At 43.3% G+C, this 15,687-nt stretch overlaps 1 protein-coding gene across 1 annotated transcript in view; it reads left to right on the top strand.

Moving 5' to 3' along the window:
* The window catches only part of LOC126419727 (T-box transcription factor TBX18-like), a 246,923-nt gene that overhangs the window by 98,521 nt on the left and 132,715 nt on the right, over positions 1 to 15,687 (top strand). The window lies entirely within an intron of this gene.

The raw sequence follows: 15,687 nt of genomic DNA on the forward strand, positions 1-15,687 counted from the left end.
TTTGCTATAATTCTTGCTGATGCAATATTAATGGCCAGCACTGCGTGTACACCAAATGAACATATTGTTATTATTATTACTCTACTACTACTACTTATTATTATTATTGTATACACAACAACAACCTGTGGGCATAACATACTCACAATCTCAGGTGAGTTGTAAATGTGGCAGATGTGCCTCGTCTTGCTACCCACGCGTTCTAATAGCAAAAACAAATGGACGACATGGCTCGAAGTGGTTCAAACAACGTCTGTGGACTAGTAGAAGAAGATTTTGTCGCGAAATTGGTCGCGAGATATGATGTGGGACTCATACCGATGTACGTGGTCTTGGCGTAAGTTATCTGCCTGACTGTACATTGGGTGCAGCAGTTCGCCTTCTGAGACGATCAGTTTAAGTCAATGGCGAAATCCACCCAGGTATTCATGGACACATTTTACACAGTAGCATGTTGTGCGTCAGTCTACAATCCGCCTGGCTGCGAAACAAAGAGCATTACATCATTTTTCTACAAAGATCTCATGCATTTACTAGACTGGCCGATCGAAGACCAGGCCTGCTACACTCCATTCAATATCTTTGGAGTAACTCTGGCGGTGAGTTTGTTTCAGATCAGCTCGGACAAAAACTGGACACCAGTGTAGAAAGTTAACAGCAGATTTCTCTAAAATAGTCAGCATTGCAATAACAGCAAAAAGAGACGCTTCACGCTATTAGTTGAAATGATTTTTTGCAAAGGAAGGAAGCTGCTGGCCACAGCATAGCCGCGGTAGTCGTGAGTGTGCTTCCCATGCCCTTATTACTTTGATTACCTTTGCTACGATCTCAAGCGAGGCAATACTCACCCTACTACTTACCCTATAAGACGGACTGAAGAAACGAAAATCTACGTTTATGGCATTTCTAGATTTCGAGAAAGTTTTTGACGAATTTACTGGAATGCACTCTCTCAAATGCTGAATGTAGCAGGGATAAAATACAGAGAGCGAAAAATTATTTACAACTTGTACAGAAACCAGACTGCAGTTACAAGGAGATGAACGGGAAGCACCAGTTGAGAAGGGAGACAGATTTCTATCCTATGGCTCATGTTATTCAATCTGTACATTGAACAAGCAGTAACAGGTAGCAAATTCGAAAGGATCTGGAGTTGAAGGAGGAGAAATAAAAGTCTGATGTCTGCGGATGACGCAGCAATTTTGTCGGAGCAGTTGACCAGAACTGATAGTGTCTTGAAAAACGATTATAAGATGAACGCCAACCAAATTATAACAAAGGTAATGGAATATGGTTGAATTAAATCACGTCATGCTGAAAGCATTATATTAGAATATGATACACTAAAACAGTAGATCCGGTTTGCTATTTGGGCAGCAAAATAAGTGACGATTCCCGAAGTAGAAGGAACGTGAAATGAAAACCTGGCAACAGCAAGAAAAGCAGTACAGAAAAAGAAAATTATGTTAACACTAATTTAAGTGTTAGGAAGTCGCTTTTTAAAGGTATTTGTCATGAAGATAGCCTTTTACGGAAGTGAAACGTGCAAAATAAAGTGTTCAGAAGTAGACAGTAGAAGCTTTTGAAATGTCGTGCTACTGAAAAATGCTAAAGACTATATGGGTGCGCCGAACAATCATTGAAAATGTAGTGATTCAAATAGGGGAAAAACGTATGCTCAAGTTGACTGAAAGGAGATTGGTTGACATAAGACCGCCTAAGGGACCAGTTCTTAGTTATGTAATGGAAGAAAGTATGTCGGGCAAAAGTTTCAAAGGTAGACCGAGGCACGGCTGCAGTGAGCCGCTTCACATGGCTGTAGGCTGCAGTAGCTTTGCAGAGATGACGAGTACTGTGGGTAGGTGCAGGAAACCAGTCTGCGGGCTGAAGACCACATCAACAACAACAACAACAACAACAAGAACAACAACAACAACAACGACAGCGTGCTCTCTTGCCTCACGCTCTCTACACTCACAAGGGGAGCGTCTGACATACGGGTCACCGATTTTGATCAAGTTTAGCAAGGAAGTTCTATATTGAAAATAAAGTACACGTGTTTCGGCCTTTTAATAGATGCCCTCTAGTTTTTGAAGAACTCGAGGTAAAATTTGACGACGGACAGTCGTGTTTTCAATGCTATGCATAATAATATCGTTAAAAAACCAACATTTTTGTAACATGGGGTCCAAATTCAGTGATGTTAGAGTTATGTAGCTTGGGTACGCGTCACTGAATGTGCTCAGCAGAGCAAAGTCGGCGGTCGAGCGTCAAGGAATTAGGCCACCAAACAGCTGGGTGTTCGGTCCTTGGTCTTACATTTTTATTTTTTCGTTCCATATTTTTTTGTGTATTTGATAATATTCTGCTAACGAGGATACCTTTCGTTTTTTTTTCAAATTTATATGTCATGGATCTATTTTTTAGCAGCGTGAATCAGGTATGTTTTTCACGAACAATGTAGCGGAAAACAAAATAATGTGGTGAGATTTCGCTCATGTGTTCCACATGGTGCTAAAAATATTTCTTTTGCCTGTTTCTATGATACGTTTCGCCACATTATTGTGACAACGCTTACGAATAGACGAACAGTTACGTTTACTTTAGGTGTATTTTTGCACTGTGTATCACGGTGAAAATAACTGTCAGAAAATTATAATATATACTTATTTAGTTATTAATCACACGTCCCGATGTTTTACTGTAAAAAAGGGCAAAGTATTGCATTATCAGTTAACACTAAAACAAACATAGACTGAGAAAAAGTCACAACGATGAATCGAACACGGCCCTGTGGTTTGGTAACCTAATTCCTTGACTTCAGACTCTGGCAACACTGAAATGACGTGTACACAAGCTACAACATGAAGATGCAAGAACCTTAATAACATGAACATTGTTAACGTTATATCAGTTAAAATGTTTGTTTCTGGAGGATCTCTCGACGAGTAGCGTTGAAAATACGGTTTTTCTTCATCAAATTTAACTTCGATGTTTTCAAAAACTAAGCGGTTTCAAGCAAAAAGCCGAAACACGTATATCTCTATTTTCAATACAGGACGTCCTTCCAGACTTTACCAAAATCGGTGACCCACTTGTCAGATCGTTCCCTTGTTAGACTCGCCAATGTATTTTTTCCTTTTCAGAGAAAGACGGGCGAAGTTGATGCTACCATCGCAAGGGACATCGTAAAAAAATTAAAGTCTTTTTCGTACCAACTCATTAATCATATAAAGCTGCCACCATGTTTTGTACACTACTGGCCATTAAATTTGCTACACCACGAAGATGAAGTGCTACAGACGCGAAATTTAACCGACAGGAAGAAGATGCTGTGATATGCAAATCATTAGCTTTTCAGAGCATTCACACAAGGCTGGCGCCGGTGGCGACAGCTGCAACGTGCTGACATGAGGAAAGTTTCCAACCGATTTCTCATACACAAACAGCAGTTGACCGTCGTTGCCTGGAAACGTTGTTGTGATGCCTCGTGTAAGGAGGAGAAATGCGTACCATCACGTTTCCGACTTTGATAAAGGTCGGATTACAGCCAATCGCAATTGCGGTTTAGCGTAGCGCGACATTGCTGCTCGCGTTGGTCGAGATCCAATGACTGTTAGCAGAATATTGAATCGTTGGGTTGAGGAGGGTAATAAGGAACGCCGTGCTGGATCCCAACATCCTCGTATCACTAGCAGTCGAGATGACAGGCATCTTATCCGCATGGCTCTAATGGATCGTGCAGCCACGTCTCGATCCCTGAGTCAACAGATGGGGACGTTTGCAAGAGAACAACCATCTGCACGAACAGTTCGATGACGTTTGCAGCAACATGGACTATCAGGTCGGAGACCATAGGTGCAGTTACCATAGACGCTGCATGACAGACACTAGCGCCTGCGATGGTGTACTCAACGACGAACCTGGGTGCACGAATGGAAAAACGTCATTTTTTTCGGTTGAATCTAGGTTCTGTTTACAGCATCATGATGGTCGCATCCGTGTTTGGCGACAACGCGGTGAACGCACATTGGAAGCGTGTATTCGTCATCGCCATACTGGCGTATCACCCGGCGTGATGGTATGGGGTGCCATTGGTTACACGTCTCGGTCACCTCTCGTTCGCATTGACGGCACCTTGAACAGTGAACGTTACATTTCAGATGTGTTACGACCCGTGGCCCTACCCTTCATTCTGTCCATGCGAAACCCTACATTTCAGCACGATAATGCACGACCGCATGTTGCAGGTCCTGTACGGGCCTTTCTGGATACAGAAAATGTTCGACTGCTGCCATGGCCTGTACATTCTCCAGATCTCTCACCAATTGAAAACGTCTGGTCAATGGTGGCCGAGCAACTGGCTCGTCACAATACGCCAGTCACTAGTCTTGATGAACTGTGGTATCGTGTTGAAGCTGCATAGGCAGCTGTACCTGCACACGCCATCCAAGCTCTGTTCGACTCAAAGCCCAGGCGTATTAAGGCCGTTATTGCGGCCAGAGGTGGTTGTTCTGGGTACTGATTTCTCAGGATCTATGCACCCAATTTGCGTGAGAATGTAATCACATGTCAGTTTATCATCTGCATTTCTTCTTGGTGTAGCAATTTTAATGGCCAGTAGTGTAGATATTCTCGATACATTTCTTTGAACATCAGAGACCTTTCCCTAATTTATTTAGTTTTCAGTATGGGACCTTTTTAGCAGCGACACATCTTTTCTTCTAAAGGGGTGTTGTTATATGTTCCTCCCGCCGGAGGTTCGAATCCTCCCTCGAGCATGGGTATGTGTGTGTTGTTCTTAGCATACATAGCCATGCTATACAGTGCTAAGCAGTGTGCAAGTCTAGGGACCGATGACCTCAGCAGTTTGGTCCGTTAGGAATTCACACACATTTTAACAATTGTTGTTATACTGTTTATTTATTTGAGATTGGCTTTTGGTTTCATGACCATACAATCAACCATAGTTTAAACACATCAGTAGCAATTGCCAGCTTTGTTTGTTATCTATGTACAGATTTCAATGCAGTTACAACAAAAGAAGTTCAAATTTTATAAAATTACTATGTATACACACGACTTAACTGCATGCCAAATTTAACATAAAGTCTGTCACAGCAGAAGGTGTATTACTTTAACTGAATAACAGTGTACAAATACACTTTCATTTTCTTATGTACTTGGTACTGGGTCCGTCCTCCCGACAGTGCAGTTCTTCGTTTCTGCTCTGCCTTTCGGAGTGGCCGCCTGCTCCTATGGTCCCATGTTGCTAGTCTCCGCCTCCTCCCTGACGCGCTCGTAGTATCTAGACGGCAGCTCAATAAGGCCGGTTGGCGACCTTTGGCGAACAACATTTCCCCAGTTGTGATGCCCTGTGGAATCTCTTACAAACGTCATCCTCACCGCCGCAGAACGCCCAATTCCTCACACTTTCTCACTACCACACCGTGTCCCAGACCCTCGGTGCGCTGAGGCTTGTGTGAAGACGTCCTCTCCACGTCTTTAACCGTCATCCTACGACAGAAAACTGCATTCATTATAAACAGATGCGTGCACAGTGTGTCGCGTTCTTCGGGATAGCAAAAAAGCTAGCTGGATTTCATTCACAAATTCTCTTAACAGCTCCATTCCCTCTTCCGTCAGGTGGGCCAATCTCTGACGGCTCTCTGGAACCGACATCCATGCCCCAATTTCTCTCCTGACATTGGAAGATGATGTCATTGTGGACCCTTCTGCTATATCCGGCACCTCGTGCTGCCATTTTGCGGAAATTTCGAGGCTTGGGCGATGCCCTCGTGAGTTCCTCGACAGCTGCGTGTATTGAGTTTGTACTCGCTAACGTCTCTTGTTGCCAAAAGAGTAGTGACGCGGTGGTGGCCTTTGCACCGCACAGCACTCAGCTATCCTGTCCGTCTTCTGGGGATATCCTAATATTATATGGTTTATGTCGTCTTACTCTCCACAACTTGTCCTGAATTTCATTCGTTCAGTGGTAGTATAAAATCCTCTTGACACTGTGTTCTTCATGCTCCAATGCGTTGATTGAATCAAAGGATGTATTGCTCTATAACGTCTCCCTTCGTCGTTGGTTCGTCTCTCTATTCCTCATCCCACTCCATTCGCATAGTTCTTCAGTCTGTGTGCGGTGCCGTTGGACGACATGGTGTTCCTGAAGCTGCGCCTTGGTCTTGCTTAGCCAGTTGGTCGGCTACGTGAGGAAATATCTGGCGCCAGAGATAGTAGCCATTTTAGAAGCACTTAACTACTCATGAAACTGCATTGACGGCAAAATTATCTTAAGGGGGGTAGGACGTCAAACGCGCTGACTTGGAGCAGGAGAGGCACCACAGGACATTTTATTTTCTACTGTCTATAATTTTACAAATAGATTCATAAAACTTTGTCAGCATGACCAGGAAGGATTCAGGATTCACACTCATAGATATGAAATTTCATCATTTTTTCACTTACTGTTGGCTGCATTTGTTGCTATAGGTACATTTTTCTTCACAAGTAAGAGAGATTCTTTGATGAATTTTGCACAGCATACAAACCATACTTACAGGTGTATGAAACTCTAGAATTTTCCAAATTTATTAAAAACTGTGGTAAAAATTGAGATAATTAACTACAGAATTTCATTAATTTCTAAACATAATGTTTAAAACGTAACAGCTCATTCATTTTTTTCATAAATTAAATAGATTATAGAGTTTAGGACACCTGTAAGTATGGTTCGTATGCTGCGCTATATTCATCGAACAGTCTCTCTTACTTATGAAGAAAAGTGTGCCTATAGCAACATATGCAGCCAATAGTAAGAGAAGAAATGATGAAATTTCACGTGTAAAAAAATTATTTTTTATGTTTTTGAACTTCCGCTGCTACGAGTGTGAATCCTGAATCCTTCCTGGTCATGCTGACAAAGTTTTATGAATTTATTTGTAAAAGTATAGACAGTGGAAATTAAAATGTCCTGTGGTGCCTCTCCTGCTCCAAGTCTGCCCGCTTGACGTCCTACCCCCCCTTAACCGACTCCCGAGAAGCAACCAAGATCTTGGAAAAGCATTTTACACAGTAACACAACGACCCAATCGTTAGCAGGTCATTAGGCTGCAAAATCAGCAAAAAGAAGTAACATTAGTCCGGATCGAAGGCCACAGTGGCATCCGCGACAACGAAACGGGTGTTGTTCAGAGCGTATCAAATATGTGAAAAAAATTTAACTGAATCGCTACAAGGTGAGACTATGCACTTGAACAGGGGCGGATGCGGATGAGCTGTGTTCTCCAGGGGAGCCGGGAGCGCTTATGACGACTTGCGTGACTGAGATAGCTGGCCAGATACCATCGGCCTTCCTCCCCCCTTCCCTCCCCCACCCTACCTCCGCAGAACGTTAATTAACGCGGCGCTGCAGTCTCTGATGCCCGGTCTGTTCGCGGGGACGTGCTGCGCGCTTCTTTTCGCTCTGCGATATTGAATACGACTGCTGCGTTCCCGATTCAATTTCGCCCGTTCCATGAGCGGCGCTAATTAACGAGATCAGTTTTGGCCGCTTCCATTAGGGCCCTTTATTCCGACCGACGAGTGGCCGACCACTCGTGCTCGTAATGCCAGTCGGGCGCTTCTGCCAACCTCCGACGCTTGCATTCCGCTTACCTGTTCTGTTTCCACGTATTCCGGTTGTCGTACAAACCCCGAATCCGTAAACAAACACCGTTTTGCACATTCACATGGAAAAAATTAAACTGAATAACGTAAACTAGACTAGTAAAAATCAACTACGCGTATAACTCGCAGGCAAAAGTATTGGTGGGAAGCCTGGGAATGAATTTTATTCAAATGAACATGAAAATGAATTAACTGACCGTTTTCTTCGTCTGGGGCCTCAGAAATGTTTCTTTTCTTCCAAACTACACTCAATTTAATAGTAATGATTTTGTCTTTACATTTTCTGTAGCTCATACGAAAGTACTGATGGAGCCAACTAACTGCTGTTTCCATTTAAGGGAACGAGAAACCATACTTTGTTCACAGAGGCCAACTTATTAGTATACAGCATCAGTGAGCACACCGAATTTGGCTGTAGACGTTAATAGCCAGTGCTGACGTAAACTGTTCATTGAGTTGATCGCTCCCCTAGTACGAGTCCTTGGCAGCCGTAGTCAGTGTCCGGGACACGTATTGTCTGCACAGGACAACGGATCCAGTACGAACTTTCCATCCTGCTTCTGGGGAAAACCACTCGATCGTGCGATTACTCTACGAAGTCTTACTAGAGTCCAGATTTGATCAGCGATGTCTCATTCCGCCAGTACCTCGTCTCCTACCTTCCAAACTTCGCAGAAACTCTTGTGCGAACCTTGCAGAGCTAGCACTCCTGAAAGAAGAAAGAAAGAATATTGCGGAGACATGGCTTAGCCACAGCCTGGGGGATGTTTCCAGAATCAGATTTTCACTCTGCAGCGGAGTGTGCGCTGATATGAAACTTCCTGGCAGATTAAAACTGTGTGCCGGACCGAGACTCGAACTCGGGAGAGTGAAAATCTCACTCTGGAAACATGCCCCAGGCTGTGGATAAGCTATGTCTCCGCAATATCCTTTCTTCCAGGAGTGCTAGTTCTGCAACGTTCGCAGAAGAGGTTCTGCGAAGTTTGGAAGGTAGGAGACGAGGCACTCGCAGAATAGAAGCTGTGAGGACGGGTCGTGAGTCGTGCACGGGTAACTCAGATGGTAGAGCACATGTCCACGAAAGGCAAAGGTCCCGAGTTCGAGTCTCGGTCCGGCACACAGTTTTAATCTGCCAGGAAGTTTCATATCAGTGCACACTCTGCTGCAGAGTGAAAATCTCATTCTGGATGTCTCGTCCCATCTCGCACTCTTTAACGGATTTCCAAAGTATCATCCCAACCGCGAAATATAAGAACTTGAATAGTTATAAAGACAGCATTGTGGCTATTGCAGCACATGTTCATCGTTTCTTTTCACCGTATTTACCACTTTGTACAAACATTCGTCCGTTAGTGCTTTTATGAAAAAAACTCTTTTATGGAACTCTTCCGAGCGCAGCTTGCCAACTTTCAATAATCTACTTTTCGTTACCACTTACTCAGTACAGAAGAATTGCTCTTGCTCTTATGTAGTAACAATATGAGTTATTAGCCACTCGAAAATGTAGGATCTGTGTCTAATCCTTCCACATATCTGTCAATTTATGTTCGTATAGACCTAGCTGTAAGAGAGGAGTAGATTGAAATCCAACAATTAAAAATTTCCGGGAGCTACACAGCAAGAAGAAGTGTACGCAACTGTCAGGTTGGTGAAAAAGTTCGTAGCGTCTTTCCATAAGTTTATTGTGGAATAACATCAGTACACGCAGCCTTCCTGCAAGTCATTCGTGTATTGTGTCTGCAACACGCTTCAGTTGTGTCGTGTGGTAGCGTTCTCGCTTCCCATGCCCGGGTTCCCGGGTTCGATTCCCGGCGGGGTCAGGGATTTTCTCTGCCTCGTGATGGCTGGGTGTTGTGTGCTGTCCTTAGGTTAGTTAGGTTTAAGTAGTTCTAAGTTCTAGGGGACTGATGACCATAGATGTTAAGTCCCATAGTGCTCAGAGCCATTTGAACGCTTCAGTTGTTGACAAGAAATGACAGCAGCGATGGGTACACCTCGGGGAAGTAATTCGTAGTACATCACACTGTCATTGTTCAACTAGATGGAGAACATTACATTCTGTGGATGCACGCAGATCTTTCTATGGGGAGTGGCCGCTATGTTTGAGCTCAACTATTTCTTTCTTTTCCTTATGTTAGCATAAAGACACCATTTCTCGTCACAAGTAACGATGCAGGGCAGGAATGGTCGGTGTTCTTCACGAGCCGATTGATGACGAGCAAGCAAAGATGGACGTATGGCTACCAGATTTTCATGATTTTGCCTTAGACCATTCGGTACCCACACCGTCGATCTTTGAACCTTCTCCACTGCATGAAAATGTCACACGATGGTGGAACCATCACAGTTCGTGACATTTGCCAGTTCTCGAGTGCAGTGATGTGGGTTATTGTGGATTGATACATTCTTCATCTAACCCCGAAGGTCTTCTTGAATGTCGAGAGTCACTAATATCAAAACGATCCTCCTTGCTACGAGAAAACCATTTTCTTTCCGTGCTCTGTCCAATAGCGTTAATCCCATACACGGCGCAAATGTTTCTGGCTGCTTCCATTGCTGTCATCCTTCTACTGAACTCAAACAGAAGAATGTGTTGAAAATGCGATTCTGCACTTGGCAGTCCATTTTGTAGCGTACACAGCTCCACTCGCTTTCCAGAGATGACAAAATAACAATATGTAAACCCAAATAGCAAGAGTAAATTATAAATGAAAAAGAAAATCAATAGATAAACCCATAGCAACCGGAATACAAATAAAACAAAAGCCCTACGAACTTATCCACCAACCTAATATTTTTTTCCAAAATACCATTGTAATCTCGTAAATATTAATTTACCAATTGTTGGTAAATAATACGACTGAGGAAGTGGCTTTTCTCCTAAATTACTACTTTAGCCTTCATAAACATAAATATCGTTAAGCGGAACAATGGTAGTCTCTTGTTGATGCAGTGCAGAGATTACGTTTCCACCAGTTGCTTTTCTTTACTCGTATGTTTAAGTTTTACTTTCAGTCGTTTGCATCTTAGAAATTTTTGTATGAATGAATGAATGATTGCGACAATATTCTGCCCAGTTAGTACCTCTTACGTTTTATCTGTAGCACATTACATATCCATGCAATGGTATCACTCGTTTGCCACACACATCAGGCGTTCGACATTATCAGCAACTGAATCTACATCTACATCTACATTTACATCCATACTCCGCAAGCCACCTGACGGTGTGTGGCGGAGGGTACCTTGAGTACCTCTATAGGTTCTCCCTTCTATTCCAGTCTCGTATTGTTCGTGGAAAGAAGGATTGTCGGTATGCTCCTGTGTGGGCTCTAAACTCTCTGATTTTATCCTCACGGTCTCTTCGCGAGATATACGTAGGAGGGAGCAATATACTGCTTGACTCTTCGGTGAAGGTATGTTCTCGAAACTTTAACAAAAGCCCGTACCGAGCTACTGAGCGTCTCTCCTGCAGAGTCTTCCACTGGAGTTTATCTGTCATCTCCGTAACGCTTTCGCGACTACTAAATGATCCTGTAACGAAGCGCGCTGCCCTCCGTTGGATTTTCTCTATCTATCAACCCTACTTGGTACGGATCCCACACTGCTGAGCAGTATTCAAGCAGTGGGCGAACAAGCGTACTGTAACCTACCTCCTTTGTTTTCGGATTGCATTTCCTTAGGATACTACCAATGAATCTCAGTCTGGCATCTGCTTTACCGACGATCTTCTTTATATGATCATTCCATTTTAAATTACTCCCAGATAATTTACGGAATTAACTGCTTCCAGTTGCTGACCTGCTATTTTGTAGCTAAATGATAAGGAATCTATCTTTCTATGTATTCGCTGCACATTACACTTTGAGATTCAACTGCCTTTCCCTGCACCATGCGTCAATTCGCTGCAGATCCTCCTGCATTCCAGTACAATTTTCCATTGTTACAACCTCTCGATACACCACTGCATCATCTGCAAAAAGCCTCAGTGAACTACCGATGTCATCCATAAGGTCATTTATGTATATTGTGAATAAATCTACTGTCTACTCTCTAAGAAAGAGGCGTGTTGCTAAATTTCAGTTCATAGTGTAATGTTTAAAATAATTTACAATATTTTGGACATGTTCCATTTGGGTGTACTGAATAGCTTATGGCTGATCACATGTAACACAACGAATATCCGTGCAATAGCATCCTAGTTGAACATTGAAACACTACAATTTTTGATGGGCGAAGCATTAGTTACGAAGGGATTCCAGTCGTCAGCAATGTTCCTGACACATTTAAGGAAGCCGACTCCAATGAAAAGAACATAATTGGTATACTATCTGGACCGGAAGACTTGCCTTTATTAAGTGATTTAAGTTGCTTCACTACTCCGAGGATATCTGCTTCTATATTACCTGTGTTGGCAGCTGTTCTTGATTCTAATTCTGGTATACTTACTTCGTCTTCTCTGATGAAGGAATTTCGGAAAACCGTGTTTAGTACATCCATCTTAGTCACACTGTCATGGTAAGGAAAACTTCAGCCTTTTGCAACCACGGCATTGTTACTTCTACTTTACAATTGGAGAAAACACGCGAATTTTACGGGAAGTGAGAAGCCAAGCTACGAAAGGTTTCTAACATGGTTCGGGGATTTGGCGAAACCACCTGGGTGACGCGTCCTATCACGGAGAGAAGGCATTGTGTCTTGCGCTAGCGACCAGAATCTCTTTGGATTTCCTGCCAGGTTCAGAGACAAAGTTTCTTTGTGGAAACTATTATAGCATCTCGCATTTAAGACCGTGCTAAATTTCGAATTTACTCAGGATTCGATCATTATCCCTCTTGTATGTACGGTACGCATCTCTGGCACTCGTGGATAGCCGCTGGATCGTGACGGTGTGTCTTTCGACCAAATCGCTTAAATTTGTTGATTTGCTCATTGTGTGCCCACGCGTCACCCAGGTGGTTTCGCCAGATCTCCGAACCATGTTAGAAACTTTTCGTAGCTTGGCTCGTGATTTCGCGTGAAATTCGCGTGTTTGCTGAAATTGTAAAGTAGAAGTCACAACGCCGTAGTTGCAAAAGGCTGAAGGTTTTCTTACCATTATGATAAAACATAACTGAAGTTATTATTAGCAACTGAGGAAAAAGGCGGCTACACGTATTAACAGTATCGTAGCCGGCCGGTGTGGCCGAGCGACTCTAGGCGCTTCAGTCCGGAAGCACACGGCTGCTACGTCGCAGGTTCGAATCCTGCCTCGGCCATGGATGTGTATGATGTCCTTAGGTTGGCTAGGTTTAAGTAGTTCTAAGTTATAGAGGGCTGATGACCTCAGATGTTAAGTCCCATAGTGCTTAGAGACATTTGAACCAATAACAGTATGATAGTGGTTTCTGTACCTGGAACCACGCCAGGCGCCTGTCGTGTTACGAGCCTGCTGCCTTTTAGGCGTTTCTAATATTTTCTGGACGCGAGCCTGTAGGCCGCACTCGTAAAAACCCGAACGGGCTGAAGCTGACCACCATGTTACACATTTGTGGACGGTGTCTGATTCTGGAAAACGTAGGCCACCTGTTCCGTCTTTCACAGGCTCCTATGAGACAAACCTGAAGGTGGTGAATCGGGACTTACGATGGATGCTGAAAGACAGTCCAGCAAAATTTTGCAGTGAATTCTGTGGTCGCAAAACTGCGGTGGGGCCTGGCGTTATCGTGTTGTAAACATAATTTTGTCTTCTTCTTTGGTTTGACTCTGCAAATCCGGGCTTTCGGGTTAGCCTTTGTCGTCTTGTCGCGCCCTCATTTGACGGTTGGTTTGGGTGCCAAGACATCCAAAAGAACCACACACTGGCTGTTCAACAGGACTGTGTACTTCACTTTGCTAGCAGATAGCTGTGTCCTGAACTTTCTCTTTGTTGAAGAATTCCCATGTCACCACTCCATGGACTGTCTTTCTAGATTCCAGCTCATCTTTACACCACAGATGATGTCCGGTGATAATGGTCTTCAGAAAATTGTCACATTAAGCGTCGTATCGTCCCAGCAGGTGAAAAATTTCCAACCTACGGCTTTTTATATCTCATGTAAGCATTCGCAGTACCCATTTCGCATGCAATCTTCTATAACCGAGATTGCGTAACAATTTCTCTGATGCGTTGCAGGCGGCATTCAACTGTGCACTCGGCTGGTCGTAGTCCGCCGGTCGTCAAGGATGTTTTGATGGAGACAGTGTTCGTAATGTGTGATGGCAGCTAAGTAGCATCGACAGGACCTTGGGTTGTCGTGCACAGCTTTTCCAGTACTGCTGAGACCCAGTGCCCGCCGGCTAACATTATTCACGTCTACTGCGCCGTCTTCCATACAACTTCACCAAGCGTCCACGGATCTCAGTTGGCGCAGTTTGTTTGGCAAAGTGGAATTCAGTGATACTTACGTCTATTATGCGCACATCGGTATCACACGCCATATTTGGAATCCCCACCGTGCAAGCTCCCAACGACTGGTATTTAGGTCGTAAATGTTAATTCTCCCTGTCTGTGGCAGGCTGAGAAGGGAGTTTGCTTAATTTTATTAGCAGGGATTACTTTTATGCATTTTTATATAAGCCTGCTGTGGGGAAGGATCTTATGCACACCTTTTCCCTCTCGGCAGCGTAACCTTCCCTGACCATTCTGCCCGCTTTAGAATTGATGTTTAGGCCCATCAAAGTTCAAAGTACAATCTTTTCGATTGGATTTGAGGTCGCAACGGATAACGCAATTGTAATTTTTCGGGTGGTCAGAGAAAACTACGTCCTGCACGAATCTAGTCTTGTGGCAATAATTTTAGTAAAGGGGCAGCGTGATTAATATGATTCTCTTTTCTTAGGTATGCTTTAAATGAGCAAGCCGAGAACGGAAATTACTTCGAAAAACAAAGTTAATTTTATTTTAACCAACATTAGACAAAAATTTACGAAATTCCTTCTTAACAATCTTTTGAATACACATTTCACTAATTCTGCTTTGAATTTTCATTTAACTATGGACAAAGATTATTTAACTATGTTTGAATTACAAGCCGTGTTGCCTTTGATTTGCATCGTCCTGTGGAGGGAAGGAAATCTTGGAGAGCACGTGGTCACTACACTACTATGCTGATACAGACACATGCACTAAGTTATCACTGAAATGCAAATATCGTTATTTCTCTATGCAGATTTTCAATGTACAGTGGCTGGCATCGAGCAGGACTCGTGGCTGGTATCTCCAGCGCAAAGTGCTTGAACACGAAACGATTCATCTTAGAAAAACTACACTCGTCACTAAATTTTCAATAAGTTGTTAAACATCGACACACGCTAGCATAAATGCTCAGCAATCGCAAAAACTGGCTACAACTCCCTTTATTAGCTTTCTCGGCGGTTGCAGTTTGATAATATGCACCACGTAGCAGGTCGTAACGGAAATCTCGAACGGAGAAGATTATTGTTTTACCGGATAAATTCAATAAATGGTTCTTAATTATTCAATCGCGAAAAAGCCTCTGATAAAGAAATTGTTAACATTAAACATATTTAAACATTCAAATACCTTCTGATTTCGACGCAGCGTTCTGAAGGAACGTCTGGTCGCTTACTTGTCTTCCAAAAAACTCCTCGTAACCGTTGCGCGGCTCTTTCTCCCGAGCAGCGCGAGGTGGTGGGGGATGCCCATGACCAACCTCTGGTAATAAAACGGTTTTTTTTATACTTTCGCACCTCTGGTCGAACCCTCCTGTTCCTGCTTTTTGCCTTCCACTGTCTGTGTTAAAGTTGGTAGAAGATTCTGAGACCCACTACATCTCTGGTTCGTCTGCTACCACACTCAAAACATTCACACCTGACCACGTACTTTAAGGAGAGGTGGGGAAATGTAAATAGGGACACAGGATGTGCAAATTGTAATGAGAATAAAAGACTTTGATCCATAGTTGTTTCTACATGCATGTAATTTGGGGCTGAGATTATTTCACTGTTCATTAATTATGTAAAGTAATTGAA

This window comes from Schistocerca serialis, chromosome 9 (assembly GCF_023864345.2).
Source record: "Schistocerca serialis cubense isolate TAMUIC-IGC-003099 chromosome 9, iqSchSeri2.2, whole genome shotgun sequence".
In the NCBI taxonomy this organism is placed as follows: Eukaryota; Metazoa; Arthropoda; class Insecta; order Orthoptera; family Acrididae; genus Schistocerca; species Schistocerca serialis.